This window comes from Clytia hemisphaerica, unplaced genomic scaffold (genome assembly GCF_902728285.1).
Source record: "Clytia hemisphaerica strain Z4C2 unplaced genomic scaffold, Clytia hemisphaerica genome assembly, whole genome shotgun sequence".
NCBI classification, from domain to species: Eukaryota; Metazoa; Cnidaria; class Hydrozoa; order Leptothecata; family Clytiidae; genus Clytia; species Clytia hemisphaerica.
In genome coordinates this window covers 1,014,822-1,021,827 of record NW_027104389.1, presented here as the reverse complement: position 1 = coordinate 1,021,827, position 7,006 = coordinate 1,014,822, and the positions used below count along the sequence as shown (strand labels likewise).

At 36.3% G+C, this 7,006-nt stretch overlaps 1 long non-coding RNA gene across 1 annotated transcript; it reads right to left on the bottom strand.

The window, feature by feature from the left end:
• Positions 1-1,263: 1,263 nt before the first annotated feature.
• On the bottom strand, positions 1,264-4,107 carry LOC136819642 (uncharacterized). Its single transcript, XR_010848464.1, has 3 exons — positions 3,988-4,107; positions 2,194-2,262; positions 1,264-1,549 (listed from the first exon to the last, which is right to left on the bottom strand). It is a non-coding gene; the product is annotated as an uncharacterized lncRNA (long non-coding RNA).
• Between the last annotated feature and the right edge of the window lie 2,899 nt (positions 4,108-7,006).

Here is a 7,006-nt window from a genome sequence, read left to right as displayed (position 1 = left end):
CTAAGGGTCCAAGGGCCAAAAGTCAGGCAGCTAGGCACCTTCGTCATAACTTTTCGAATTCAACAATGAATGACTTAGATTTACAGCAATATAATTATCGACATAGATGTTTATAAGTCGCCTTTTTTACGAAGAAAGATCTCTTGTTTTTACCGCCTTTCGAATGTATTGTTAATGTTGCTGTTTAGTTGTTCCAACAAACTTGTCGTGTGATTCTTATGTTTTAAATGTTTTAAATTTGTTCTTTTCTAAAACAGATTTTGTTTGAAAGATTTTTTTTTGTTTTGTTTTGAAACGAATTCGAATGTCTCAAATCAAATAAGGTCGTTAATTACATTCGAAAACATAAAACAAAAGAATAGAGAGAAAAAAAGAAAAAAACATAAGAGGCGGGCTCGGGCACGTCTGGGCAGATATTATAATCTATCAATCAAAACAAACTTATCGAACAACTCAAAGTCTTTATAAAACGGCGCGAATCAAAGAACAAAAGAACAAAACATTGCTTGCGAAAACGAAAGTGACACACAAACAAACAAAATGACATACAGACTACGGCTATTAATATATAGATTTGAGTACTTAGACTATTACCGTCAACTGCTCTAACTTGGGACAGTGTGATAAAACATGGGACAGCAATTCGGCCATCATTTTACCGAACCTCCAAAGTCATTTGATAAACATAGTCGTAAATCTCATAGAAAACAAACTTGTTGTCAAGAGAAATTTAACTAAGTGAAAATTTGACGATATTGATGTCAAATAAAATCTGTACGGTTGTGCTCTTGACAATGCAACAAAATGGGGAAAACTTCTGAAAATCTAACACGGAAATTTCATCAAAATATGGATCCTGCACCCCAAATAAATGCTTTATAAACGAAATAATACTAAGTAAAATCATAAATCATTATGCCTGTTCGGAGCTTCCAGTCTACCAAGTACAGATTTGCCTTCAGTACAAAGCAAGGAGATTCGAATGTGCGAAATGCATCACAGTCACGCCAATTTTATTAGAGAAGATCAAAACAAACAAGAGGCCCAAGGGCATGAAGGCCCAGAGTCTAAAAACATATCTAGTTTGTTTTTGCTTCCGAAGGCCGGGTTTTAGTCCTTACTCGCACAAATTTTGCACGGTGGGACCGCAAAAATCATGCTTTGAAAAATTTAGAAGGGAACAGGTACAAGAAATGAGAGTTAAATAACAATATCAATGTATTTATTTCTTTTGAACCGAGCAAACTCAAGAAATTCGAATTGGTTGAGTAAGCTGTAAGATGGGTCGAATTCGCTATATAAATCTGAGCCGAGTTAAACCGAGTAGATGCCGAGTATATCAATATAAGCCGAGTAGATTCAAGTTTAGCCGAGTTTTGCGAATAAATCAGTGTAACAGAGTTAAACGAGTTTGCCGAGTAAATCCGTATAAACTGAATAGATTCCAGATTAGCTGAGTTTTCAAAGTAAATCCGTGAAAGCTGAATAGATGCAAGTTCGCTGATTTATAACTATTGTTGCACTCCACCTGATGATGACGCAATGATACCTAAAACAGAAAAAAATCAATATATTAAATGTATACATCTCAAGATCTTCAATTAAAAGGGGTGTTTTAAAATTAAACAACATTGATCTGTTGATGTGATTCTATGCAATTGAGCCCCCTACAAAAAAAAATTACTTAATTTTATCACTGCCAAGGAGTTTCATTAATTATATAACATAAATATTTGTTGCATCTCCTTTCTATGAAGCTTTTTCTCCCAGACCCCCCCCCCTCTTTTGCACTTTAAAGTCCCTTTTGAAGGGGTTCAGACTATAATTGACTAATCTTGGGGAAATAGACCATCAGGCCATGACTCGCTGTCCCAACACTTTTCAATAGAAAAATTCTCTTAGTGTTTTTTATTCACACTGATACGTAGAAATCCACAGGGTTGACGGGCCAAACAGGCCCGGGGGTCCCCGGGCTGAAATGGTCATCAAGGGTCACCTTTACAAACGAAATAAATAGGTCTGAAATTCTCATATCTAATATGACCAACTGGTAGGGCTTGAAGAGTAGATGAAAAAAGTGGCCTCAGTACGCTCATAGTAAAGGTCAAATATGTTTTTGGAAAAAGTGTGATTATTTAGAATCACTCAAGCATTTTCTTCCACTTCAATCTGTGAAACTGACAGAGAACTCACCTAAAATTGGGTACCAGTATTGACCTTCTGTTGCCTATGCCTTTAAGGTTGATTGAACTGACCAGGACACTGTAAAGAAAAAAAAAAGATTATTAGTATCTGTCTGAAAATAAACCCTCTCCAGGGTGGTCATTTTTTCACTGATTACACCAAACTCAGTTCTCGCCAAAGTTAAAACTTCTCTTGAATTGTTTTGTGCCACTGCTTTTTTTGACGCATCCGGGATTAAAACAAAGATTCTTAAATTTTAAGGGAAGACTCAAACCCACTCCCCTCCTGGGTCACTTTTTGAAAATGGTTTGGTGAGAGGGAATCCTGGGTTAAATGATGTAATCTTTCTGGCCTCAGAGTACTGTTGCTCTATTAACACTTTCTTTTGAGAGAAATTGGGACCTGCGTTTTAAACTAGCCAGTCAAATGACAATCAAACCAATAAAATACCAGTAATACTGTAGACCTTTTGATTTTACAGCAACAATATAAAAAATCTTATGCATCCCCTATTTTGTATCCACGCGATAATTAAGAAAATTTAAACCACTATTGGGGCTGTCCATATTGTATTTGTGCACTGAAAATATCCAAAGCGTATGCAAATGCCTGCCATTCCAATCTTTAAATGGGAGGGGGGCAACACAGAATTTAAGTCAAAATGATTTTTGAAAAACTTGGGATTTCTAAGACATTTTCTGAAAAATGGCCCGACCTATGTGATCAATCCTATCGACCATCGGGATGGCTTGATGACAGAACGATATGTGATTGATGGATTACTTATCGATCCGGATAGGGCGGCAATCACAAATATCTTCGTTTCACGTCGCCCGACCGACTCCTGAAAATTGAGTGAAATTGAGTCGGAGAGTCGGTAAATTTTTCGGACTTTTTGTTTTGATGACGTTTCCTTTGCTCGAAATTTTTATTTTTGTCGATTTTTGTTAGCGATTTCTAGCGCATTCGCAGCATTTTAATTTTGTTTATCATTACACGTGTGCCATTAGGTGTCAAAGGTCACAGTGTTTAAATCTCATAATCTGAAACCACGCAAAACATACATGCGATTGGGCCTCCTGTCGCCTCAGTTAACGCCCTTTTACCTTTTACCGCCTCACAGACCAATTTTAAGAAAACCCGAAAATTTTTACTACCGACCGACCGACAGACTCACTTTTTAAATCCAACGAGGACGCGAAATGAAGATATTTTGTGATTGCCGCCTAGGAGATTGATAGAGGATTCAGCCATAAAAAAGTCTTGAGTATTGATCCTTTGCTGATAATAATAATAATATTTATCGAGCTAGTATTAGTTCAATCAAGTACATCGATTGTAAATCGATAGAGCTCGATCATTAGAAAGAATGGATAAAATCAATATGATCGAAAAATATTATTGATGATAAATCGAATGCATAATCGATAATTAATCATAAGCTTATAAAATCTTGAGTATCAATCTTTGATCAATCTCCTATCCGAATCGATAAGTAATCCATCAATCACATCTCGATCTGTCAGCAAGCTGTCCCGATGATAGATCCTATGTATTGAGCGCGGGGGTCTGGGAAGGAAATTCCAAACCAAGGCCCTAATTTTTACGAAAATGTCGTCCGCAGGGGTAAAGATGACAAAGTTTAAATAAAAAGGTCTAAATGCGAAAAAGTTGAACATGTGCCTGTAAAGTTGATGCATGTAAACAAAGTTTTTTAGTTCCTCACTTTTTGATGAGTCTTTTTATGTTTGTCTGCGCGAGCGAGGTAAATCTATTTTAACGGCCAGAAAAAAAGCAACATACCTTTCAAAAATTAATCCTTATTGTTCATGGCACTTGGAAGCAGGAGAGATGTTGCCACAACACGGTTGAATGACAAAAAGAAATTAAACAGAAATTGTATAAAAGCATCCTTCTTCTTTCTCGATAAGATTTTAATAGAAAGTTTCGCAGAAATCCAACCAGGTTGTTCAGAGCTAGCCTGGGCATGATTTGATTATAAATAACGAACATTGCGGTCTGAACGAAAATCTAAGTTCTAAACCAAACTGATAGTCTTTCACGAACAAAAAATATAGCGCGAAGCTGCAGATCTCAATTATTGTTTTATTTATCTGTTCAAGCCTCTCCATTATAGCCAAACAGCCTGGATGGTTTTTTACTTTATGACGGAATGCGGCTAATAGCTTAGCGTTACACACGAACACGACTCTCTTTAAAGGCCCAGTACGCTAAAGCTCTGGGCCAATAAACAAAGAACGACCAATAACAAGGCAACAAATACTGAAGGTAAAGAGAAAGATCAAGATGAGCAATGTGTTTTCGCTAGACTGGATAGACTGGAGAAGAAGATCGACGATCTTGTAAACAAAGATGATGTCGTTAAAGGATCCAAACAACAACAGACATACGCTAGCATCGCTAAAGATGAGCTAAAATGGGATTAAAGGTAAACATCGTCAACGCAGAAAGAATAGGAGCTCGGAAGGACGAAATGTTCAAAACAAAAAGATGGCGACCCTTGAAAGTCGTGCTAAAAAACGAAGAAGAGAAACTTCAGATTCTGGCATCAGTCCACAAATTAGAGGAAGATGAATTTAGAGTAACCGACGATTTCTCGAAGAAAGAACGCGAAACTATTAAAGAATGGCATAGAAAGGCTAAGGAAAAAACAAAATTACAAAAGAATGGCAGCTGGATATGTAAGGTTAGAGGAAGTCCTCGGACAAAACTCTACTTTAAGAAGATCTGTAACAAACCCGTTACTGAAAATGAAATATTGTAAAGACGACTTGTTAAGGGGCCCACTGTGTGCCTACAACTGTAAAATTGTAAAATGTTAAGCATGATTATTTCATAGAGGTCGATAGACCTGAGAAATATATTACCGTAAATTAAAAAAATTAGAAAATACAGACCACACAACGTCAACCATCCCATGATATGACCACTCATCCCAAGTTAGAGCCGTAGACGGTAGATATCTGGTTTGTTTTAAAATTATGATAAATTCTCAAGTAAGAGTGCAAGAGAGGGTAAAAACACATGCATATCAAGAGTTATGAAATATATTTTCCATGAAATCCATGAAAGAACTCAAAATTAAATGAATGAACTCGCTATAAAAAGCTCGATTTTTCTTCAATAAAAAGCGGTTGAAAAATATCAAACAAATACACAGAGGCTGCTTATGTTAGTTGCTAAAAAAAGGTGTGAAGTAGTTGATATAATTAAACAAGTCAATGAATTTCAGAAAGAAAATATCAAAATTGCTGACCAATTAATCCCAGTCATTTTCATATATCAAGCTTATTAACGAGAGGAGTTCTGGTCATTTAATTGATTTTTGGGTAAAAATTGATGACATCATCAATTTTTGGGCATTTTTGTAATTTTTGTTTTTCTTATGTTTTAGTATTTCATTTTCAAGCTTTTCGCAAAAGTTCATACCTTGCTGACATCGTAAGTTACAGACGATTTAAAAGATATTTCAAAAACTCATTTTCTGCATTTGGGGGTTTTCACCTGTCACTGTTTGGTCCATAACTTTTTTCCCCAGGACGAAAAAATTGACCGGTTTCATTTTTTGGAAAGCTGATAAAATTATCTTTCCAACGATATATAGAAACCTTTTATAATAAATTTTTCTAGGTCGACCCTAATTTCTACTGGACTATAATACTACAATGTTCTCTAGAGAGGGTGTCAATTCCTCTTCCTCTGCGGGTTGATCACCGTAGTGGGAAATTCCTCCTCCTGGGGTAAGCAAATTGTCCTCAACGAAGGCCATGAGCCGTTGAAGTAAGTTTGCCGGTTGTTCACCGTGCTCGAGCTTGATGTCAGCTATGTCGAGGAAGTGTACTCCGCTGGAATGAAAGCCGTAGTGTGCACGTATAACTTGCCAAATTGATTCGATTGACGTAGAATTTTTAACAATAGTGTTCTATGAAATCACAGGACAATAGTTCGCAATTTGGCCCAGGATCAGTTCAATATGGGTTAATTTATGGGCAGCAGCTTTACAGATTGCCTCAGCGACAGTATTTGGGTCATTAGTGATGCCACGGTTAGGGGCTACTCTAGTTTTTTTGTTCCAGGTGAATCCACTCACAAGGAATGGTGCGAAGGAGGGATCCAGAGATAAAACATATTTCAAGTTCTCCTTCCAATTCTCAACTTTAGTCAGGGACCACTGTTTTGGTGCCCTGTGGGTTACCTTTTTTTATAAGAACAATTTTATAAGAACAATGAGGCTCAACAATGCCAAAAAATAAGAACAATTTAAGAACAGTGGAGAGGCTGAAAGTATTTAATAATAGTTAATACATAATCGTTGTATTTCTTCTCAATACTTAAAGTTTCTTGCTTACGCATTCATCAGTTGATTAGAAATAACTATCAAAACAAAATTCTACGTTTATTTAAAAAATTCAATACAGCGTCTTCATAAAAAAAATTGACGTCAATCATTAGAATCGAAGTTTTCAAGTAAGGAGATTCGAATGTGCGAAATGCATCACAGTCACGCCAATATTATTAGAGAAGATCAAAACAAGTAAACAAAGAACAACCAATAACAAGGCAACAAATACTGAAGGTAAAGAGAAAGATCAAGATGAGTAATGTGTTTTCGCTAGACTTGATAGACTGGAGAAGAAGATCGACGATCTTGTAAACAAAGATGATGTCGTTAAAGGATCCAAACAACAACAGACATACGCTAGCATCGCTAAAGATGAGCTAAAGAAAAAAGACTACGATATAGAATCAAAGCAACAACAGACATACGCTAGCATTACTAAAGATGAGCTAAAGAAACAAG